The sequence below is a fragment of the Schistocerca gregaria genome, chromosome 1 (genome assembly GCF_023897955.1).
Source record: "Schistocerca gregaria isolate iqSchGreg1 chromosome 1, iqSchGreg1.2, whole genome shotgun sequence".
NCBI lineage: Eukaryota > Metazoa > Arthropoda > Insecta > Orthoptera > Acrididae > Schistocerca > Schistocerca gregaria.
In genome coordinates, this window is record NC_064920.1 from 111,232,247 (window position 1) to 111,257,532 (window position 25,286).

The 25,286-nt window shown below is 40.2% G+C and overlaps 1 protein-coding gene across 2 annotated transcripts in view; it reads left to right on the forward strand.

Moving 5' to 3' along the window:
* Window positions 1-9,236: 9,236 nt before the first annotated feature.
* LOC126334676 (transmembrane protein 121B-like) overlaps window positions 9,237-25,286 on the forward strand; it is a 31,257-nt gene continuing 15,207 nt past the window's right edge. Inside the window, exons 1-2 of one of the 2 annotated variants that reach the window (XM_049997160.1) lie at window positions 9,305-9,513; window positions 9,612-9,732. The gene's annotated coding sequence lies outside the window, so the exon portion shown is untranslated. Of the gene's footprint in view, window positions 9,514-9,611; window positions 9,733-25,286 lie in introns of both variants that reach the window. The other variant, XM_049997153.1, reaches the window with a different exon arrangement.

A 25,286-nucleotide genomic window follows, 5' to 3' on the forward strand; every position in this document is an offset into this window, starting at 1 on the left:
GGAGCCAAGTTGGGAGGATTTTCTTCAATTTTTGAGATGCCTCGGTGTCCTTGTAGTCAGCTGCCTGCATCTACTATTGAAATGTAAGAGAGGAAGTCCTAATGGCACAATTTCATACACACAGAACATTTACTAATAATGCAATTGTACTATGCTTCAAATTTTTTCCATTTATATTTATTATAATACAAGGCCAATCTTGATTGTCACACATGCAGCGTCATTAAAAAAATATCAAACAGCATGACCAAGATAAATGCGAAAATAGATTTAACAAGGATACTTGCCATGCCTATTATGAACTTTAGTTATGTATGAGATTGATGAAATGCACATTATGGTGGGTAATAATAGAACCAATACAGTCCACTACGACATAAAAAAAATTATGAAAGTTCCATGACAATAATGCATGGACCTCCTAACCCTATACATATTTCTCATAGGCTTTATATCTAACTGATATGGAAAAATATGTGTTTTTGTTATAAGGACTTTTATTTTAGCATAATCACCAAGAATTGTGCAAAGATGTTTCTGATCCTACTGTATGATTGTTCATGAAAGCTGGTCCATGCTGAACACCTGTGACCTGGGTGAATGATAATCCAGTTGATTCAATATAGCATGTATCAGTCCAGACGCATAACTCCTTGAATGGGTCCTATACATCTACTTGGTGCCATCCGCCAACCACCGACATCACGTGTCACGTGTCAATGAGTCCACTTCATATTTTTCTTTAACAAAACTGTTTCAGATTCTTTTGTAAATGAACAATGAGATCAATATTTAATCACTTTTTGAAGTATGGATGAACAATTGTTTATCTGTATCTCTTACTTGAACACTAAATTCAAAGCCAAAAGTATGGACGTAACAAGGTTCATGAACACCAAAATAAATTTTATTACCTTAGTTGTAACCCTCTTTCACTTACGTGTGCTGTACAAAGCAATTCAATATACTTGTATGTATGTATGTAATGTTATATGTATTGAACAATTTAAACCAAGAAATGGAGAAATGACACTACTTATATAATAGAATATTTAATCATCTTTGAACGTATTTATGTGCAGTCAGTGTCATCATATAGAATGTATATCCATTTGTAGTTTCAACATTACATTTATTTCACCTAATTATTCCTTTATGTAAGTAACAGTTATAGGAAAGTACTTTATCATACAAACTGAATACTTTTTAGAGACCTAACACAGTATGCGACAATGAACCAACATGTTGTTTTTGTTGTGGTCCTCAGTCCACAGACTGGTTTGATGCAGCTCTCCATGCTACTCTATCCTGTGCAAGCTTCTTCATTTCCCAGTACCTACCACAACCTACATCCTTCTGAATCTGTTTAGTGTATTCATCTCTTGGTCTCCCTCTACGATTTTTACCCTCCACACTGCCCTCCAATACTAAATTGGTGATCACTTGATGTCTCAGAACATTTCCTACCAATCGATCCAGTCTTCTAGTCAACTTGTGCCACAAATTTCTTGTCTCCTCAGTTCTATTCAGTACCTCCTCATTAGTTACTTGATCTACCCATCGGATCTTCAGCATTCTTATGTAGAGTCACAGTTCATAAGCCTCTGTTCTCTTCTTGTCTAAACAATTTATCGTCCATGTTTCACTTCCATACATGGCTACACTCCATACAAGTACTTTCAAAAACGACTTCCAGCCACTTAAATCTATATTCGATGTTAACAAATTTCTCTTTTTCAGAAACCCTTTCCTTGCCATTGACAATCTACATTTTACATCCTCTCTACTTCGACCACAGTCATTTATTTTGCTCCTCAAATAGCGAAACTCATTTACTGCTTTAGGCGTCTCATTTCCTAATCTAATTCCTGCAGCATCACCCGATTTAATTCGACTACATTCCATAATTATCATTTTGCATTTGTTGATGTTCATATTATATCCTCCTTTCAAGACCCTGTCCATTCCGTTCAGTTGCTCTTCCAAGTCCTTTGCTGTCCCTCACAGAATTACAATGTCATTGGTGAACCTCAAAGTTTTTATTTCTTCTCCACGGATCTTAATCCCTACTCCAAATTTTTCTTTTGTTTCCTTTACTGCTTGCTCAATATACAGATTGAATAACATTGGGGAGAGGCTACAACCCTGTCTCACTCCCTTCCCAACCACTGGTTCACTTTCTTGCCCCTCTACTCTTATAACTGCCATCTGGTTTCTGTACAAATTGTAAATAGCCTTTCCCTCCCTGTATTTTACCCCTGCCACTTTCAGAATTTGAAAGAGAGTATTCCAGTCAACATTGTTAAAAGCTTTCTCTAAGTCTACAAATGCTAGAAACGTAGGTTTTCCTTAATCTATTTTCTAAGGTAAGTCATTGGGTCAGTATTGCCTCACATTTCTACGGAATCCAAACTGATCATCCCCGAGGTTGGCTTCTACCAGTTTTTCCATTCGTCTGTAAAGAATTCGTGTAAGTATTTTTTTACAGCAGTGGCTTATTAAATTGATAGTTCGGTAGGTTTCGCATCTGTCAAAACCTGCTTTCTTTGGGATTGGAATTATTATATTCTTCTTAAAGTCTGAGGGTATTTCGCCTGTCTCATACATTTTACTCACCAGATGGTAGTGTTTTGTTAGGCCTGGCTATCCCAAGGCTGTCCGTAGTTCTAATGAAATGTTGTCTACTCCCAGGGCCTTGTTTCGACCTAGGTCTTTCAGTGCTCTATTAAACTCTTCACACAGTATCATATCTCCTATTTCATCTTCATCTACATTCTCTTCCATTTCTATAATATTGTCGTCAAGAACATCGCCGTTGTACAGACCTTTCTGCTTTCCCTTCTTTGCTTAGAACTGGGTTTCCATCTGAGCTCTTGATATTCATGCACATGGTTTTCTTTTCTCCAAATATCTCTTTAATTTTCCTTTAGGTAGTATCTATCTTACCCCTAGTGATATGTGCCTCTACATCCTTACATTTGTCCTCTATCCATCCCTGCTTAGCCTTTTTGCACTGCCTGTCGATCTCATTTTTGAGACATTTGTATTCCTTTTTGACTGCTTCATTTACTGCAGTTTTATATTTTCTCCTTTTATCAGTTAAATTCAATATCTCTTCTGTTACCCAAGGATTTCTACTAGCCCTCGTCTTTTTGACTACTTGATCCTCTGCTACCTTCACTATTTCGTCTCTCAAAACTACCCATTCTTCTTCTATTGTATTTCTTCCTCCATTCCTGTCAGTTGTTCCCTAATGCTCTCCCTGAAGCTCTCTACAACCTCTGGTTCTTTCAGTTTATCCAGGTCCCATCTCCTTAAATTACCACCTTTTTGCAGTTTCTTCAGTTTTAATCTACATGCCATAACCAATAGATTGTGGTCAGAGTCCACATCTACCCCTGGAAATGTCCTACAATTTAAAACCTGGTTCCTAAATCTCTGTCTTACCATTATATAATCTATCTGAAACCTTTTAGTATCTCCAGGGTTCTTCCATGTATACAACCTTCTTTCATGATTCTTGAACCAAATGTTAGCTATGATTAAGTTATGCTCTCTGCAAAATTCTACCAGGTGGCTTCCTCTTTCAATTCTTAGCCTCAGTCCATATCACCTACTAAGTTTCCTTCTCTTCCTTTTCCTACTGTCGAATTCCAGTCACCCATGACTGTTAAATTTTCGTCTTTCTTCACTATCTGAATAATTTCTTTTATCTCATCGTACATTTCATCAATTTCTTCATCTGCAGAGCTAGTTGGCATATAAACTTGTACTACTGTAGTAGGCATTGGCTTTGTGTCTATCTTGGCCACAATAATGCGTTCTCTATGCTGTTTGTAGTAGCTTACCTGCACTCCTATTTTTGTTTATTCATTATTAAACCTACTCCTGCATTACCCCTATTTGATTTTGTGTTTATAACCCTGTATTCACCTGACGAAAAGGCTTGTTCCTCCTGCTACCGAACTTCACTAATTCCCACTATATCTAACTTTAACCTATCCATTTCCATTTTTAAATTTTCTAACCTACCTGCCCCATTAAGGGATCTGACATTCCACGCTCCAGTCCGTAGAATGCCAGTTTTTTTGAGTAGTCCCCGCCCGGAGATCCAAATGGGGGATTATTTTACCTCCGGAATATTTTACCCAAGAGGATGCCATCATCATTGTATTGCGTTACATACAACATGACACAGTGAGTCAATGTAGCACACTGGTGGCTTCATAATGTAGTACAATGTATAATTTTCTATACTCCTATCACATCTATTCTACACTCTTCAAATTTATGAATACAAATGAACTGTAACAATAACAATCACTAAACCACAGTTAACTCAAGTAACTGGGTGTGTACACCAAGTGATGATTCGTTAAATAGCATCATCCAGTGCAAAAACAACTGTGCCTACATCATTAAAGACGACTGAAAAACAGAAAAATAGAAAAGAAAACATATACAGCCATCATCATTGTATTGCGTTACATACAACATGACACAGTGAGTCAATGTAGCACACTGGTGGCTTCATAATGTAGTACAATGTATAATTTTCTATACTCCTATCACATATATTCTACACTCTTCAAATTTATGAATACAAATGAACTGTAACAATAACAATCACTAAACCACAGTTAACTCAAGTAACTGGGTGTGTACACCAAGTGATGATTCGTTAAATAGCATCATCCAGTGCAAAAACAACTGTGCCTACATCATTAAAGACGACTGAAAAACAGAAAAATAGAAAAGAAAACATATACAGCCTGACTGATTCTCAGATAATGTTATAAGTATTTGTAAAAATGTGTAAACCCTATTATGGTATTCCGTTCTGATTTTGTGTGAAAAAAAATGTTGGGTCTTGGTCACCTTTCAGTAACACACTTTGCTTGTGGCCACTTTTTCTACCCAAACTGTCAGCATAAGATGGTTTTTTTATCCCTGTAATACTTAGACAAATAATATTTGGCAATGTTTTTACTTAATATTATCACTATTCCTTTTCCAATATTTGATTTTTAAATGTTTCTGTGGCCTTTTGTAATGATGAGCATTGAGTTGAGATGGACGGTACGGTACTAATATGATGATGCGATTCATAGGCTGCCATTGCTGCCTCCTTGAATGCACCTCATGGTACATTAAAGGACCTAAATTTACTTTAAATTGGTATTGCGAATCCCAACACTTTTTAAAGAGTCACTGGGATGAAAAAGCAAATACTAGCATTTCTTTGCATGGACATGCATTGCTGTTAGCAACGAGCCATTGATTATGCTGATTTTTGTCTCAGCACCTACAATTTAGATAATGCCGATTTTTCTTTTTCCTACTAATCTGATACAATCAATCTTTCATATTCATTTCAAGAGAAAAAGAATTCTGTTGTACATATAAGACATTTACATAAAATCCAGTGTAAGACGAAATCTAAATAATAAATAATGGCAGAAATATCTCAAATTTTAGCGGTATATTCTCTAGGCATTTCTGCAGAAGTGCCATCTTGCCGTTTTCAAAATATTTATACGTTATTGATAACATGACAAAACAAGGGTTTTGGCTTCCAAAACCGAGCCGCGGATTCCAAGGCGGCTGTACAAAAGCAAATGGCTGTATTTTTTACAATCTGTTCCTAAGATCCCGACCTCGAACAACCAAGAAAATTTTCTTGGTATCTATATCCATTTCCGAGATTCAGAGGTCCAAAGTTAATCTATTTGTACACGTACACTAGCGCGCATAAAATCCTTTGGGATCCCACCCACTCGTGTAATATAGGGTACCTAGGAAGCTGTTTTCTCAGATGGCTAAACAATTCAAGCAAATCTTATTAATGGAGTGTATCACAATAAGTTAAATTGATAATACTTATCTTTCGTTTCTATATGATGGGTCTCAAGCAACTGGCTACATGCAAATAATCAATGTCCTTCGATGTAGACAATTTTCATGCAAGCAACTGATATGAGGCACAAGTCTCAGATAAACAATTAGGATGATGGCTCGTCTTGTAGTGCGGCTCTTCTAGTGCATCTTCTATTGCGTGTTCTGGCGTGGCTCTACTTTTGCAGCTGAAGCTATCTGGTGTGTCACTTATTTCTCTTCAGATAGAGGCTGCTCCTTTTGTGGTACAGTCCTAGTTAGCGTACTATTAGCTGACGTCATCTCACAGCCTTCTTTGTGATTATGTTCCATGCCAATGTGCTGGTGCTTGATGTTACACTGGAACTAATCTGGTACAAGGCAAGCAACACAGCACAAAGAAATATGCCGTAAAGTGTCCTGTTATCATCAGAATGGTTCTGGGAACCTCGTAGTACTGAAACACATGCAAAATTTTCGTGGACTTAAAATTCAGCCTGAGATGTAAAATTAATTTTGTATTATTTCAATTTCAAAGAAGTAAACTATCAAATGAGTGACATGTTCGGCTGTAGCCAGGAAAATAAGAGAACCAGTGGAAAAACGCATCTATTGGAGCTCAAAAAAGGCGACTATGCTCCTGCTTAATAAAATACTCTGGCTGAAAAGTGGGGTTGGGTTTGGGTTGTTTTGGGTGAAGAGACCAAACAGTGAAGTCATCGGTCTCATCGGATTAGGGAAGGATGAGGAAGGAAGTCGGCCGTGCCCTTTGAAAGGAACCATCCCAGCACATACCTGGAGCGATTTAGGGAAACCATAGAAAACCTAAATCAGGATGGCCAGACGCTGAATTGTACTGTCGTCGTCCCCAATGCGAGTCCAGTGTGCTACCACTGCGCCTCCTCGCCTGGCCTGAAACGTGGGATGCTACTTCTACCTTCTCCAGCACCCTTAAAAGTTTTCCCAAAAACTTTGGCATGTGAACGTATTCGCCATTTGTACGCTAAGAGAGAGGAAGACAGTGCCAGTCGGAAAGGAATAAATGAAGTGGAAAGTCAAGTGGGTGAGAGCCAGTGATAATAGAGACAGAGTCTATGACAATGACAACGAGGAAGAGAGAGAGGGTGACAGTGAGAAGAGACAGCAGCAGTGGGAAGGAATGAATGAAACAGTGGTAGTAAGAGAGGGGGGGGGGGGGGGAGACTGTGGCAGTGAGAGGAGACAGTAGCAGTAGGACAGAATGAAGGAGACTATGGCTGTGAGACAGCGACAGTTAGAGACACACAAAGAAAGACAATAAGTTGTGCTGAATGAGTGAGTGAGAATGGACAATTGGGAGTGGATGGGTATGCACAACTTGCAGCGATAGAGTTGTGGGTGAGAGCGAGTTATAGTTAGGGGGGCTTATAGGTGTGAGAGCTGAGATGCATGTTAAAAAGAACGCGAAAATTTTTAAAAAGGTGCTGAGGAAGGTATAATGAGGCAGATGGTACCCCACTTTTCAGTCAGTCTGTTGCTAAACAGGAGCATATTCGCCTTCTTTGTGCTCTAATAGGAGCATTTTTCTCTTAATTATAATAACTGTTTAAATTTGCCTTTAAAAAATGCCCATGGAGTTGTTTTATATTATTACGGAAGTATCTGCGATCATCAAGTGGAACATGTTCTGTAGCTCATTCACTACTTAGTATCATATGATAATCACATATCTCGTGTATTGTAATTATGAATCTCTTTATTCATTGTGCTTTGTCCATCATTCTTTTTTACAAACATAATGCTCTTAAGAATATATACTGAATAAAAAGTCAGTAAATTATAATTTTTGAAGTAGTCTCTACAGGATTTGTAGCCTGACTATCCTCTACACATAGACTGTGGGTGATGTTTTAATCGAATAAAACGAGAAGTTTATAATGAATAAAAATGGATTTTACGAGCTGCATAGACAGTACCAGTATTAATAAAATATTGGTACAACACTCACTGATGCTGTTTACGTACAGGTAGAGAATCTAACAGATGTTATTTCAGAATTACAGTATCAGCACAGACTAACATGACTGTGGTATTAGTACCACAGTCTAGTTAGACTTAGTACATTTACGCCACTCGAATCTCTTAAGTCAGTGACAATTACAAAGTAATTTCATACTTGAAAATGTTTGTAGAACAGTGTGTACTATCATATTGCAGAGAGCATTTCAGTAGCTTTCCTGTCGCGCGCTCTCTTGTCAGCTGCGGACATTAACAACAAGTCAACAGTTACGCTGAAACAAGACCACCTATTCAAGACCGCCTACAATAAATCGTAGGCGGTCTTGGCTGAAACCTTAGGCAAAAAAGATTTACAGAATTATTGCACTGGCAAAGAAAGAAACTGCCAGCTACACCTAAACAATACGATTTATTACAATGTTGACTACTTAATAATTTAAGTGCACTCTTAGTTTCATAGTAGCCTAGAGAGAGAGAGAGATGGGGGGGGGGGGGGGGGGGGGTAGGTGGGAGACTGTGGCAGTGAGAGGAGACAGTAGCAGTAGGACAGAATGAAGGACATCATGACTGTGAGACAGTGACAGTTAGAGACACACAAAGAGATAGGATAATGAGTTGTGCTCAATGAGTGAGTGAGAATGGGCAAGTGGGAGTGGATGGGAATGCACAACTTACAGTGATAAGAGTGCGAGTTATAGTTAGGGGGGCTTATAGGTGTGAGAGCTGAGATGCATGTTAAGGAGTTATCCTCTTATTGCTTTATCCTCTACACATAGACTGTGGGTGATGTTTTAACCAAATAAAACGAGACATGTATAATGAATAAAAATGCGTTTTAGTAGCTGCATAGACAGTACCAGTATTAATAAAATATTGGTACAACACTCACTGATGCTGTTTACGTACAGGTAGAGAATTTAACCGATGTTATTCCAGAATTACAGTATCAATACCACAGTCTAGTTAGACTGTGATCAGTACTTTAAAGAGATGATACGATTTAGTAGATTTACGCCGCTCGAATCTCTTCATGTCAGTCACAGTTACAAAGTAATTTCATACTTGAAAATGTTTTTAGAACAGCGCGTACTATTATATTGTAGAGAGCATGTCAGTCGCATTCCTGTCGCGTGCTCTCTTGTCAGCAAGTCAACAGTTACGCTGAAAGCTTGCGCAAAAAAGTTTTACAGAATTATTGCACTGGCAAAGAAAGAAACTGCCAGCTACACCTAAACAATACGATTTATTACAATGTTAAGTGCAGTCTTAGTTTCATATTAGCCTAAAATATCACACTTTTTCATTATCATGTAGTAGGTCTTGTAGGACAGAATATTAAATGACCCAACAAAGATATAATACTGCACAAATATTCTAGACGCAAATGCTTCACAAACTCTTTATCTGTAGTTCCACCAGTCGATTAGATAACAACAGGTGTTTCCACATAACGAGCTGTGACTCACTCGAAGGCCACTGACAAGTCGATGCGTGTTTGAAGTTCCTTGGACGAAGCGAAACATTGTTTGTTGTGGAACATGATGAGTGACAGGAAGGTGGCCACAGAAAAGTCAGCTGTATCAGGAGCATGAAGGCCACTCAAAACAAAATGTTGTTAAACGTCGTTCAGCATCGAAAATAGTAAGTGGTCGGCGATATTTCATTCGAAAGACCGCGGTTTTAGCATCATATATTTTGTTTTTACTTTTACATTACGGTGAAACTTTTGGTGAGAGCAGGACATCTGTAGCTGCATGGCAAGTGGCGTGTGTGCTGCAGCTGTATCGAATCACGAAATACCAGAGCAATCAAACTGTGGCGGCAGTCAGTTACGCATATGCATTTGCCGTGGAAGAAAGGGTAAAGTCTCAGCATGTACTTGTTACGAATTGTGAAATCAGGGTACCCTAACATATTACGATCTGGTGGCCCTCCAACTGTATACTATGAAAAATGCTACTATTATGTTGTAACATCTACATGTAACAGTAGGTATAACGCACATAATAGGAGCTGTGGTATTATAATTCATTACTCCATGGATCATTTTTATGATGCATGTTTTGCGTTGATACAAGGAGAAAGCATGAAACAGATGTACAGATTAGAAATACAGGGTGAACCCTAACTCCACAGAAAAACTTCGAGGTTGTTCGAGGATACCATATGAGAATTTTGAGATAAGGAGCCCATGGTCTCCAGCAGCTTTTTACTGAGCAATAGTAATTATTCAGTTTGGTATCACAACTGCCTTTGCTTCTTTGAAAACACTTTCAGTAAATTGAATACCCTGTAATATGCTATTACGAAAATGTACAACACAACACGAAGAGTAATGCAACAACCCACAAATCCAAAAGTGCTGTGATATCGCTGCTGTCACTGCAGAAATATCTCGGCATAGTGTCGTCGTGGTGCATATGTGTCTACCAGTCGTTCATCGGTAAACCTATCTACACTGCTGTGTATCACTGTTAAGGTGCAACCAACATAGCCAGAAAAACAAACCTGAGATAACTGAGCAATACTAAATGCTACTCTAGAACGAAGAGTAAAGTGGGCATTAGTGTTGAGAATAGCAAATGCCATGAGTGAATGGAACAAGTTCGTTCACAAACATGACATACAGTGCATATCATAGACATTGGCATGGTTGTTCAGTATTTTCAGTGCAATAAAATGGTAACTGGGGCAAAAAACCAAATGAAATGCAATAACTGTAATAAGCTGCTGAAGACTGTGGGTCCCATATTCCAAAATACTCGGAAGATATCTTGGAACAAAATTTGAAAGTTTGTGTATGCTTGACATTATGCCACTCTAGGTGTGGTGTAGATAGATGTGAAAATAGAAGTAACTGTCTTCAAAATGCCATGATCGCTTTGAATTTTTTTCAGACTACTAGTCTAGGCAAAACTATTTTGTCATCTTTGGATCTCATGCAGTATGCTTCAAAGCATCTCATTCACGTGTACAATAATTTGTGTCACATAATAGACATTCCAGGAACATGGCTGCCATATTATATTGGCATTTCAGAGCTCATGCTTGCTTTAAGCCATGCAAAGACTGTAAATGAGCCTGAATATGTGCATTTGATGTACTGTGTGTGATATTTTATATAATGATTGTTTTACCTGTGATATGCCGGTATAATGTATTATGCGTATTCTTGGAATATCTGTTTATTATGTGACACACATTATTATACACGAGACGCTTTGAAGTCTAGTGCACAAGATCCAAAGATGGCAACATATTTTTGCTGAAACTGGCTATCTGAATAAATGCTCTACTAAAGTGACTGTGGAATTTTGAAACTAGTTCCTTTTATTTTCATCCGAAAGCTTGTTGGTGGTGTACCAGTTCATCCTGTATATACAAACATGTTTAATGAGTCTCCAAGCATTTGCGTCAGACGATTTAACAAAACCTAAATTAGTATAGCTGCACAAAGCATCAACCTCCATCCTTCTAAATGTTGAGGTCTTAATAAGTACACTACCTACTTCAGTTTATACGTAGCGTACAATGCTCTATTGTCACTGAATACCTTGCCTTGCTAGAGGAAAACTAGATGTCCCATAATTCCCGGGACATGATGAATTTCTATGGTAGTGCCCTTGTAGACTGCTCTGGTTTTCAATTAAATGTCTTGTTATTTGGGTTACTTCTGTACCATATTCTCTCAGGTCCTCATAGTCTTACACAAGTGTCATTGTCAAAGACATTTAATTTTAATGTAAATTATTAAATAGTGTAATGAAGATGTCAGCAGAAAATGGATTGACACTAAATTGTGAAAAAACACACTAGGCACAGTTTTGGAAATGACACTCTTGCAGAAGCAGTATTTTACTATGAGAAGCTGACTCAATAATGAGTGTAGACAAACACTGTAAGTGGTGAAAAGCTCTGTTGAGATTACCATTTTCAGAATTTTGTGTACAAACTGTACTGACACTGGAATGCAAAAAGCTTAGTTACTTTATATAAGTTCACTCCACTATGTTCTATGTTGTTATTTTTTAGGGAAACACTGCATTCATAGTGTTTTTTCTGAGCAAAGAAAAGAGCTGTCAGAACAGTCTGCTGTTTAAGTTTATGGACTTTGTGCAGAGTGTTGTTCAAACTTCTTGCAATTAAGTCTGTCATTCCTGTAGACATACTTCCTCATATGATTTGTGGTTAATGGTGTTTGGACTCATTCAAAATGGGCTGCCATATTCATCAGTGAAGCAATGGTTAGCACATTGGTCTCTCATTTGGGAGGACGTTGGTTCAAACCCACGTCCGGCCATCCTGATAGAGGTTTTCTGTGATTTCCCTAAATCAGGCTTCAGGCAAGTGCCGGGGAGTTCTTCTAAAACAGCATGGCCTATTACCTTCTCCATCCTTTCCTAATCCGAACTTGTGCTCCATCTCTAATGACCTCTTTGTTGATGGGACATTAAACACTAATCTCCACCTTTTTTCAACAGTGAACACTAGACAGAATTCCTTCCATTAATTTAGACAGAATCACATTATTTGTTGCATATACTAAAATTGTATTATTATTTTTATGTTTCTATAGTCTTTTTTTTTTTTTTTAATTTTTATCAGCTTTCTGTGAACTGTGCGTTGATGACTTATTCCATGATTAAGTTGCTTTCACTTACGTAGTAGCATGGAACCTGAAGAATTAAAGTTAAAAGTAACTGGATAGGTGTGAGCTAATATAACAATGAAAACAATCAAAGAATATTTTCTCCAAAATATTATTGCTGATGATATTTAGTAGTCTCTAGGACAGGTAATTCAAAAATTACTTTATTTTCAATGCTGGTATTAGCCAATGAAACTAATTTTTCCTCTTTCTCTTTTAGCTATCCAACACAGCATTTAGTTTTTTTTCTCTTTATAAATGACATTAAAGTATTATAGTAAAATACTATTGGCGGGACAAAAAAAATCTACTCTTAAGCAGCAATGTGAGGAAACATGCTTAATAGTTAAGGGAATGTGCAAGCTTTTGGAGCCAGTGACTCCTCCTTATGGCAGATGGGTTGAAGGGGAACAAAGAGAGATGAAGGGAAAGGACTGACGAGACTTGGGAAAAGGGAAGAATTGTGGAAAATTTGGCCTGGAGAGACTTACTGGACAAGATGGGAGGCTTGGAACTTCATAATAATAATACTCTCAATTTCATACAGTTTATTAAAGGTATTCTGTTTTTGTTAGTTTGTAACCAGCTTTGTTTCATACTTATTTGTTTATGCATGGAAAAATGGGATGAATAGGCTAGGTTTACAATAAAAATTATAAAAGTTGTAAACATAATACTCAGAATGTAGTCATAAGATACTCTTTTACGTTTAATTAAGACTGTTACTTTTTAGCTTACACATCACACCATATGGTAGTGTGTTGAGAAAAGTTCTTCCATTACACCATGGTCCTTTTTTTGTGTTTTGGCCACTCTTGTACAAAGAACAGTCAAGAGACACCTGTTCCTTAATTGTGACAACCTGTTGGGGTTAATTTAAAAGGTATTTGTCCTCCTGTACTCATTTAGATGGTTTTTCATTATCACCAACTTGCAGCAACTCGTATTTCATTTCAGTGATGTATCTTTTAAAGGAATTAGTGGTGGTTAAGTTGGTATAGTGAGTTCATAATGCTGCAATTTTTCTTTGACCAGTGACATCATTATTAGCATTTTTTAAAAGTGGAAGTTTCAGTGACAGACTGCTCTGTAGACCAACCTAAAGTCAGTGTTTGGTTGACACGTGGTAGTTTAACCGTGATCTGCTGTAATGTGTTTAACAATCTTGTTTTTCTTTTGTACATATTCTGATGCCTGTAGTTACATTTATGTACTTGCTGGAAAAAAGAAAAAACAGTAAAAATCTAGATCAAGGCCAGTGGTGCACTTACATGTTTTGCACATCAACGTTGTCAATGCTTGCCATATGGTTAGACTGGTATGAAAGAGGGTGTGCAAACTGTTGGTTGTATGCAGCATGTGAGAGAGCAGGGAACAGATAATGTATTGTGAAGCAAAAGGTAAAGGAGTGTTGTCACATTCTCAATTTAAGCTGTACTAATAGGTCCCAACCAAGGGTACAAATTTCATTGCTACTTGTAGGAATACATGGCCTCTTTCCTTACTTCTTGTTGCTTACATGAAACTGAGATCCCACTGGCAATGCGAAACTGACATGTTGCCAATCTATGAGCATCAGAGAAACATTGCTTCGACTGATGGCTGCCCACACTCACTCCAACAGAGAGGTCAGCTCGACCTATCTATACTGCTTGTTGGTTTCGTTCTGTGACGTAATTATAATAAGCGTGTGATGTCAGGTGCAAACAGGAAGAAAACAGAACAGTGACAATTTTATTTGCAGCTGTACTATTTTTTATAATGTAAGTTTTGAAGTAAAGTTTAAATTGAAAGATGGCAGTTTGATTGTGATTTGGTAAAGTAGTATTGATAGTGTCAGTTAATCCCAGCAGTTACTTATCATGGTGGCGCAGTGGCAGGATTCTGGATTTGCATTATAGATGATAGTAACTGAAATCTGTGCTTGGTCATTCATATTTAAGTTTACCACAAGTTCTATAAATCTGTTTTGAAAGTGCTGTGATGGTTCCTTTGAAAAGGACATACCAAGTTTCCTGCCTCTATCCCTTCTCAGTTTGAGGTTGTGCATCAGTTCCCAAAATAATAATCTTCAACTTTGTGTAATAAATTTACTGTCTTGGACATCATCATTGTTTGTTCATTTGCAACAACATCATACTATAAATGTAATGAAAATATATGATTGGCATATTCTGTACTGTTATACAAATATTTACTACCACTAATGTTGAATAAAATGTTCTCGGGTTTCCAACCACGTCAATTGGTTAAAACTACATGAGCTTTCGGCCAAGCACTCCTTGGCCATTGTCAAGTGTTAGGACTGCCAGTGGGCTGTTGGTGCACCCTTATATACGCTAGCTGTCGGCTGTGATGTCACTGGTGTCCGTGACATTGCCATATATGGGCACGTTTTGAGTTGGCGTTCGATGTGCCCTCTTCAACCGCGCAATCGCTGGATCCCACGCAGGGCTGAGCTGTAAGCCACCGTCTCTATTCAGGGTGGTTGTGGTAATTTTTATTTTAATAGCTTCCTGTATTAAACTGTCCCAGAAGCCGTTTATGCGAGCCATGACAGAGGTATCGTCAAATTTTATGTGGTGACAGTTTTCTAATGCATGTTCAGCTAACGCCGATTTCTCTGGATAGCATAGGCGATAATACCTCTCATGTTCTTTCCTGTGTTGTTTCACAGTGCACACTGTTTGTCCGATGTATTTCTGGCCCCACACACAAGGTATTTTGTAAACACTAGGTGTTCTGAGACCTACAGCGTCTTTAACTTGTCTCAGTAATTGACGGAAGCAAGTTTCTGTTCCTGCTCTTCGTCGCTGGTCTTATTCTGATATTTCCCAGAAATAACTTTTTCCACTTGATGGGCGCTGTAGCCGTCCTTCCTGAAAACCTTGCGTAGGTGGCTCAGTTCGTGGGGCAGGTTGTCGTCGTCTGATATTACTCTTGCACGATGCACCAATGTTTGTAACACTGTGCGCTTCTGTGCTGGATGATGATGGCTGGTAGCGTGCAGGTACAGATATGTGTGTGTGGGTTTTCTGTAGACGCTGTGGCCAAGGCACCCATTTCGTTTACGGTGGACAAGGACGTCGAGGAAGTTCAATGCATTATCTTTTTCCACCTCCATGGTGAACTGGATATTACTGGTGATGCCATTGAGGTGTTCCAAAAACTCGTCTAATTTCTCGCGTCCATGTGGCCAAATGACGAACGTGTCATCAACGTATCGAAAGAAACACTTAGGCTTCAATGGCGCAGTATCTATGGCAATATCCTCAAAGTTCTCCATGAAAAGGTTTGCAACAGCTGGAGCCAACGGGCTAGCCATTGCTGCGCCGTCTGTCTGATCGTAATACTGGCCGTTGTACATGAAGTAGGATGACGTAAGAGTGTGCCTAAATAGCTCGACCACGTCACTTACAAAGTACTGGGAAATTAGATCCAGAGAATCTTTGATAGGCACATTCGAAAACAGCACCACTACATCAAAACTGACCATAATATTGTCCTCACTAAGGCACAGACGGTTGATTCTGCTGATAAATTCTGCTGAGTTTTTTATGATGTTCGTTGTGTCCCACATGTGGAGTGAGGAGCTTGGCCAAGTCCTTCGCCAGCTTGTATGTTGGAGAACCTATTGTGGACACAATAAGGCGAAATGGTGTCCCGTCCTTGTGTATCTTCAGTTAACTATAAGCAGTAGGTGGTCTAGGTGCCTGTGGGACAAGATTCTTAACTACACTGTCTTCCACTGAAGATCGCTTAGGAAGTTCTGATGTTTTTCTTACTATTCTTGATGTCGGGTCGCGTGGAAGCTTCTGATAAGTATCTTCATTCAGTAGCATACAGGTCTTCATATCATAGTCCTCGAACTCCATAATTACGGTGGCATTGCCCTTGTCAGCGGGAAGTACCACAATGCTGTCGTCATTACGTAGTGCTCGAAGGCCGTTGCGCTCAGCCCTGGTCATGTTGGATGCTGGTAACTTCGCCTTTGTCAGTATACGGCTGGTTTCTCGCTGTATTTCATCCGCTGTTTCATGTGAGAGCTTGTGGACTGCCTGTTCAACACCGCTTATTATTTCACAGACCGGAATGTCCCGCGGTGAAGGTGCGAAATGGAGTCCTTTCTTAAGTGCCGACATAGCACCCGCGTCTATATGTCTCGCCGTCAAGTTGATGACGGTGCATTCTGAAGATCTGTGATCGGCACCATGTTGTTGTTGCGAAAGGCAGCAGAACTTTCCTTTCTGCTTCTCTGTAGTTCGTTTCTGTGCTGACGTCTATTGAGAAACCGTAGCAGCGTCGACCCATTCCCAGTCCAAAGCTGTGAGTGTTCTTGATAACTGCAGGTGCAAGGCCATAAGAGCGCATCCATTTGCATCCAGCTTTTGCCTAGTGTTGTGAATCCTTTCTCGTAATAATGCAAAGCTGGCACGATGAAATATCCTCCTGAAAAGACACAAGATCAGATCGATCTTCAAACCTCCAACAAAAATCCGTCAATTACTGAGACAAGTTAAAGACGCTGTAGGTCTCGGAACACCTGGTGTATATGAAATACCTTGTAAGAGTGGCCAGAAGTACATCGGACAAAAAGTGCGCACTGTGGAACAATGCAGGAAAGAACATGAGAGGTATTATCGCCTATGCTATCCAGAGAAATCGGCGTTAGCTGAGTATGCATTAGAAAACGGTCACCACATAAAATTTGACGATACCTCTGTCGTGGCTCGCACAAACGGCTTCTGGGACAGTTTAATACCAGAAGCTATTGAAATAAAAATTACCACAACCACCTTGAATAGAGACGGTGGCTTACAGCTCAGCGCTGTGTGGGATCCAGCGTTTGCGCGGTTGAAGAGGGCACATCGAATGCCGACTCAAAACATGCCCATATATGGCAATGTCACGGACACCAGTGACGTCACAGCCGGCAGCTAGCATATATAAGGGCGCACCAACAGCCCACTGGCAGTCATAACACTTGACAATGGCCAAGGAGTGCTTGGCTGAAAGCTCATGTAGTTCTAACCAATTGACACGGTTGGAAACCCGAGAACATTTTATTCAATGTTATCGCCGCGAGACTCTGCATTCGTACATTACCACTAATGTTGTTGTTGTTGTTGTTGTTGTTGTTGTGGTCTTCAGTCCTGATACTGGTTTGATGCAGATCTCCATGCTACTCTATCCTGTGCAAGTTTCATTATCTCCCAGTACCTACTGCAGCCTACATCCTTCTGAATCTGCTTAATGTATTCATCTCTTGGTCTCCCTCTACGATTTTTACGCTCCCTGCTGCCCTCCAGTACTAAATTGATGATCCCTTGATGCCTCAGAACATGTCCTACCAACTGATCCCTTCTTCTAGTCAAGTTGTGCCACAAACTCCTCTTCTCCCCAATTCTATTCAATACCTCCTCATTAATTGTGATCTACCCATCTAATCTTCAGCATTCTTCTGTAGCACCTCATTTTGAAAGCTTTTATTCTCTTCTTGTCTAAACTATTTATCGTCCATGTTTCACTTCCATTCATGGCTACACTCCATACAAATACTCTCAGAAACGTTTACCTGACACTTAAATCAATACTTGATGTTAAAAAATTTCTCTTCTTCAAAAACGCTTTCCTTGCCATTGCCAGTCTACATTTTATATCCTCTCTATTTCGACCATCATCAGTTATTTTGCTCCCCAAATAGCAAAACTCCTTTACTACTTTAAGTGTCTCATTTCCTAACCTAATTCCCTCAGCTTTACCCACTTAATTCGACTACATTTCATTATCCTCGTTTTGCTTTTGTTGATGTTCATCTTATAGCCTCCTTTCAAGACACTGTCCATTCTGTTCAACTGCTCTTCCAAGTCCTTTGCTGTCTCTGACAGAATTACAATGTCATCGGCAAACCTCAAAGATTTTATTTCTTCTCCATGGATTTTAATATGTACTCTAAACTTTTCTTTTGTTTCCTTTACTGCTTGCTCAATATACAGATTGAATAACATCGGGGAGAGGCTACAACCCTGTCTTACTCCCTTCCTAACCACTGCTTCGCTTTCATGTCCCTCGACTCTTATAACTGCCATCTGGTTTCTGTACAAATTGTAAATAACCTTTTGCTCCATGTATTTTACCCCTGCCACCTTCAGAATTTGAAAAAGAGTATTCCAGTCCAAATTGTCAAAAGCTTTCTCTAAATCTACAAATGCTAGAAACATAGGTTTGCATTTCCTTAATGTTTCTTCTAAGATAAGTCGTAGGGTCAGTATTGCCTTACGTGTTCCAACATTTCTATGGAATCCAAACTGATCTTCCCAGAGGTCAGCTTCTACCAGTTTTTCTATTCGTCCGTAAAGAATTCGCATTAGTATTTTGCAGCTGTGATTTATTAAACTTATTAAGCTGTCAACACCTGCTTTCTTTGGGATTGGAATTACTATATTCTTCTTGAAGTGTGAGGGAATTTCGTCTGCCTCATACATCTTGGTCACCAGATGGTAGAGTTTTGTTAGGCCTGGCTCTCCCAATGCTGTCAGTAGTTCTAATGGAATGTTGTCTACTCCGGGGGTCTTGTTTCGACTTAGGTCTTTCAGTGCTCTGTCAAACTCTTCACGCAGTATCGTATCTCCCATTTCATCTTTATCCACATCTTCTTCCATTTCCATAATATTGTCCTCAAGTACATCGCCCTTGTATAAACCTTCTATATACTCCTTCCATCTTTCTGCCTTCCCTTCTTTGCTTATAACTCAGTTGCCATCTGAGCTCTTGATATTCATACACGTGGTTCTCTTCTCTCCAAAGGTCTCGTTAATTTTCCTGTAGGCAGTATCTATCTTACCTCTAGTGAGATAAGCCTCTACATCCTTACATTTGTCCTCTAGCCATCCCTGCTTAGCCATTTTGCACTTCCTGTCGATCTCATTTTTGAGACGTTTTTATTCCTTTTTGCCTGTTTAATTTTCTGCATTTTTATATTTTCTCCTTTCATCAATTAAATTCAATATTTCTTCTGTTACCCAAGGATTTCTACTAGCCCTCGTCTTTTTACCTACTTGATTCTCTGCTGCCTTCACTACTTCATCCCTCAAAGCTACCCATTCTTCTTCTACTGTATTTGTATCCCCCATTCCTGTCAATTGTTGCCTTATGCTCTCCCTGAAACTCTCTACAACCTCTGGTTCTTTCAGTTTATCCAGGTCCCATATCCTTAAGTTCCCTCCTTTTTGCAGTTTCTTCAGTTTTAATCTACATGCCATAACCAATAGATTGTGGTCAGAGTCCACATCTACCCCTGGAAATGTCCTACAATTTAAAACCTGGTTCCTAAATCTCTGTCTTACCATTATATAATCTGTCTGAAACCTTTTAGTATCTCCAGAGTTCTTCCATGTATACAACCTTCTTTCATGATTCTTGAACCAAATGTTAGCTATGATTAAGTTATGCTCTGTGCAAAATTCTACCAGGTGGCTTCCTCTTTCATTTCTTAGCCTCAATCCATATCACCTACTAAGTTTCCTTCTCTTCCTTTTCCTACTGTCGAATTCCAGTCACCCGTGACTATTAAATTTTCATCTCCCTTCACTATCTGAATAATTTCTTTTATCTCATCGTACATTTCATCAATTTCTTCATCTGCAGAGCTAGTTGGCATATAAACTTGTACTACTGTAGTAGGCATGGGCTTTGTGTCTATCTTGGCCACAATAATGCGTTCTCTATGCTGTTTGTAGTAGCTTACCTGCACTCCTATTTTTGTTTATTCATTATTAAACCTACTCCTGCATTACCCCTATTTGATTTTGTGTTTATAACCCTGTATTCACCTGACGAAAAGGCTTGTTCCTCCTGCCACCGATCTTCACTAATTCCCACTATATCTAACTTTAACCTATCCATTTCCCTTTTTAAATTTTCTAACCTACCTGCCCCATTAAGGGATCTGACATTCCACGCTCCGGTCCGTAGAATGCCAGTTTTTTTGAGTAGTCCCCGCCTGGAGATCCAAATGGGGGATTATTTTACCTCCGGAATATTTTACCCAAGAGGATGCCATCATCATTTATTTAATCATACAGTAAAGCTGCATGCCCTCGGGAATAATTACTGCTGTAGTTTCCCCTTGCTTTCAGTCGTTCACAGTGCCACAACAGCAAGGCCATTTTGGTAAGTGTTATAGGGCAAGATCAGTCAATCATCCAGACTGTTGCCCCTGCAACTACTGAAAAGGCTGCTGCTCCCCTTCAGGAACCACACATTTGTCTGGCCTCTCAACAGGTATCCCTCCGTTGTGGTTGCACCTACGGTATGGCTATCTGTATCGTTGATGCACGCAAGCCACCCCACCAATGGTAAGGTCCATGGTTCATATGGGCCACCATATGCAGGGAAAAAAAGGTATCTTTTAATTAACAACTCATTTCAACTTGCCCTTAAAAATAGGGGTGTTTTATATTATTTGACAACCAGTAATAGAATCATCTTCCAACAGCTCCTTTATCTGCATCCATACTCTGGAGACCAATATAGAAGTGCATGTCGGAGGGTATTTACCATTGTACTAGTTATTAGGCTTCCGTCCATACCTGGAAGAAAAATACATAGGAATTTGTAGTATATATCCAAGATACATCACTTAGAATGGGTTCTTGAAACTTTGTAAGTTGCCTTTCTAGGGATAGGCAGAAACTATCTTCAAGCATATGCCAGTTCATTTTCTTTAGCATCTCCATGACACTCTTCCACGAGTCAAACAAAACTGTGACAATTCATGCTGCCCTTTTTTGTATATACTCCATATCCCCTATGAATCTTATGTGGCATGAGTCCCACACACTTGAATGATATTCTAGGTCGTGTTACACAAATTTTTTGTAGACTGATTGCATTCCATAGTATTCTGCTAATGAACTAAAGTCTGTCATCTGCTTTATCCACAGCTGAGCCTATATGGTCATTCCATTTCGTATTCGTTCAGTCTTACACCCATGAATTTATATTGGTTTAGTTCATGTGAGTATTTTAGTTTGATTGGGTGTCAAGATGAATATTCAATAATTTGTGAAACAAATACTAACAAAGAGATAGAGGGGCTGGCCAGTACTTACCTCAGCTCAGTACAGCCGATAGATACACAAAAAACAACCGAAAATTTAAGTTCCTAGCTTTCAGAATAAATGTTCCTTCATCAGGGAGGAGAGAGGGGAAAGAAAGGGAAGAAAGGAAAGTGGATTTAGTTACTCACAACCCAGGTTATGAAGCAACAGGGAAAGGAAAACAGGGAGGGTAGCAAGGATGGAGGCATGGTTGTCAGAGGGAAGCCAAAGATATTCTACTGTAGGTACTGTGCCAGCTTCAAACCAAAGAGGATGCATACAGAAGTAAAGAGGTATATAGTATAAAGATGTAGGATGAAAAGATGCATGAATGGCTAAAGAGGAAAGGGAAAGAGGAGAAGATTGAAGAGTAAATGGGAGTGAGGTTGGTTAACGTAGGTTCAGTCCAGGGGGATGGTGGGATGAAAGGATGTGTTGGAGTGCAAGTTCCCATCTCCACAGTTCAGAGGGACTGGTGTTGGGTGGAAGAATCCAAATGGCACATACGCAGGTTCCTAGGTCCCTAGAATTATGCTGGAGGGCATGCTCCGCTACTGGGTATTGGACATCTCCTAGGCGGACAGTTCGTCTGTGTCCATTCATGCGCTCAGCCAGTTTAGTTGTTGTCATACCAATGTAAAAGGCTGTGCAGTGCAGGCATGTCAGCTGATAAATGACATGTGTAGTTTCACATGTTGCCATGCCTTGAATTGTTTGTTTTACCAGTAGTGGGGCTGGAGTAGGTGGTTGTGGGGGGATGCATGGGGCCGATTTTGCAGTGGGGTCGGTTGCAGGGGTAGGAACCGCTGGGTAGAGAAGGTTCCATTATGGGGAAGTGTCTACCAGTGTGCGTGCCATAAAAGAACAACACGATGACATAAAATGCTCCATAGATCAGTGAAAGGAATCGATCGAATAGCTGGCCGAAGAAGAGAGACTGCAGCCTTGGCCGCTATATCGGCCGCCTCGTTTCCACAGATGCCAACGTGTCCTGGGAGCCAGAGGTACGCCACCGAGACGCCCCCAAATGGAGTGAGCACAGGCAGTTCTGAACCCGGTGGACCAGAGGGTGGACAGGGTAGAGAGCTTGGAGACTGAGGAGAGCGCTGAGAGAATCTGAACAGATAACATACTGTACCTGCTGATGGCGGCGGATGTATTGGACAGCCTGGAGAACAGTGTAAAGCTCCGCAGTATAAACCGAACACTGGTCGGGAACCCGAAATCGAAGTGGGGTGTCGCCAACAATATAGGCACGCCCTACACCTAACGATGTTTTCGAGCCATCAGTGTAAATAAATGTGGCTTCCTTCATTTGTGCACATAGAGCAGCAAATGCCCGACGATAAACAAGTGAATGGGTAGGTACCATCCTTGGGAAATTTACAAAGGTCACGGAGCAGGCAGATCTGGGGACGGAGCCAAGGCGGTGCTGTACCCCAAGTTGTCAAGAAGGTTTTAGGAAAGTGGAAAGAAAGAGAATGGAGCAGTTGATGGAAGCGGACTCCCGGTGGTAGTAGGGAGGAAGGGCGGCCTTCATACCCTACATCCAGGGAGGCGTCGAAAAAAAAATGTCATGGGCCGGATTAGCGGGCATGGAAGACAGATGGCTAGCATAATGACTCATAAGGACTGCTCACCGATTGGACAGCGGAGGTTCAGCAGTCTCAGCATAAAGGCTTTCCACAGGGCTGGTGTAAAAAGCTCCAGACACTAAACGTAATCCACAGTCGTGGATAGAGAAGGTTCCATTTTCGTTTTTTACCGTTTCCTAAGTCACAGTCCGGGCGCTAATGACCATAGCAGTTTTGCACCCTAAAACCAAAAGAAACAAACAAAAAAAAAACATCAGTGGTTTATAATAATATTTTTTAATGGATTTACTAATTATCCGTCTTTGTTCGCTAATTCTCTCACGCTACAGGTAGCTGCTTTGTGTTCTCAAGATCAATTTTGCTTGTCCTTTTTCATAAATGGGTTCATCCTGTATGTGCCTCATCAAATTCTGAGGTTTGGTTGGGTACTTTGCAGCCAGAAATTGTCCCACGAGTAAATCACAGGTGCTGCGCTGAGTGAGTCTGATGGTGGGATTGGCACCTTGCAGACAGTAATCTGCCTGTTTTTTTGTCAGGGTTGACACTCGCAGCCAACCTGTCCCAGTTGCAAGACAATATTAATGCTCCCCTCCCCCATTAACTTCACCGAATTCGGTGTGTATTGCCCAGGAGCTATGCGGCCCCTGCCTTTATTTACATGATTGTTGGATTGGCTGGCTAAGAAGTCGCAGAGGCATTTCCTAAGGTGGTAACACACTGATCTGTCCAGCAGAAGTTGGAACCCACAGGGCCATACCAGTTTTCAACCCTATTGTGTTTATTTACAAGAATAATATGAAACTGTGTCAGAGCTTTTTCAGATCAGTTAATTCGGCATGTGTCCGGTTGTGTTCAAATCTACATCTACGTCCATTCTCTGTCAAACAACAGTGAAATGCATGGCAAAATGTACTTCCTGTTGCACCACATGTTAGGGTGACAGCTTCTTTGTTGGTTGGTTTGGAGTGAAAGGGACTAAACTGCTCGTCATCAGTCCCTTCATTCATTAAGGTGCAAACCAGGAGTAGCCCTCAAAGGAAGGAGGAAATTCTAAGTGTAACACAATATAAAAACAGAGATGAAAGCCCAGAAAAAAGACTGCGTAGACAGATCATTAAAAGATAAGTCGAGACAAGACATTAAAACAAAGAAATGAAAAAGAATAATGAGAATAAAAAGTGGGAAGGGTGGAGGCTAGGCTGTGCCATGCAGCAAGGACCACCCCAGATGGGGGTGGGGGAGCCAGAGAGGTGGTCATTGAGGCCAAATAGCCCTACCTTATGGAGGCAAATGTAACACCAGGTCAGCTGAGTTGGCATTGTCTCCTAGCACCAGCGGTAGCATGTCAAGAAGATTAAGTGCCACCTTAAAGCAGCCAAATTAGGGCAGTCTGTAAGTAAGTGAGCCACCATCAGGAGGCAGGATCCAGATCGACAATCAGGGGCATCCTCTCTTCTGAGAATGTGGCCATGGATCAGCCAAATGTGGCCAATGTGAGGTCAACAGAGGACAGTGAATTCCCTGCGAGAAGCACACAGGGAAGTCAGCCATGTAGTCATGGCCTCCTTAATTGTCCTCAGTTTGTTTGGGAAGATCAGAGGAGACCAACCCAAGTTACAGGCTTCCAGCAATCAACTTCATATAAACAACAGAAGGTCTAGTTCTGGGACCACCAATTGCAGAATTGGCATCCAACTGGGCCAACAGGTTAGCTCATTCATGTCCCAAAATCCCAACGTAGCTGGGGATCTAAACAAAAACGACTGGCCACCCAGCTTGATACAGTCATAGACAAGATCCTGGATAGCCAAGTCACGAGAAGAGTAGTGCTGGTGTACAGCATGGAGGCTGCTAAGGGAGTCACTACAGAGGCTAGTGCAAGAACAAACGTGGCTAAGAGCTGGTTTTAAAAAAGGCCATCAATTCAGCAATGAAGACAGTGCAGCCATTTGGCAAGGAATGGAGTTCACTGCACTGTGCATGTATGTATGGAAAGCCTGTTCATCTATTGACAGTTGAGCCATCACTGAATAGCACTTCTGAACCTGGATACTTCTCAAGGATGGCCAA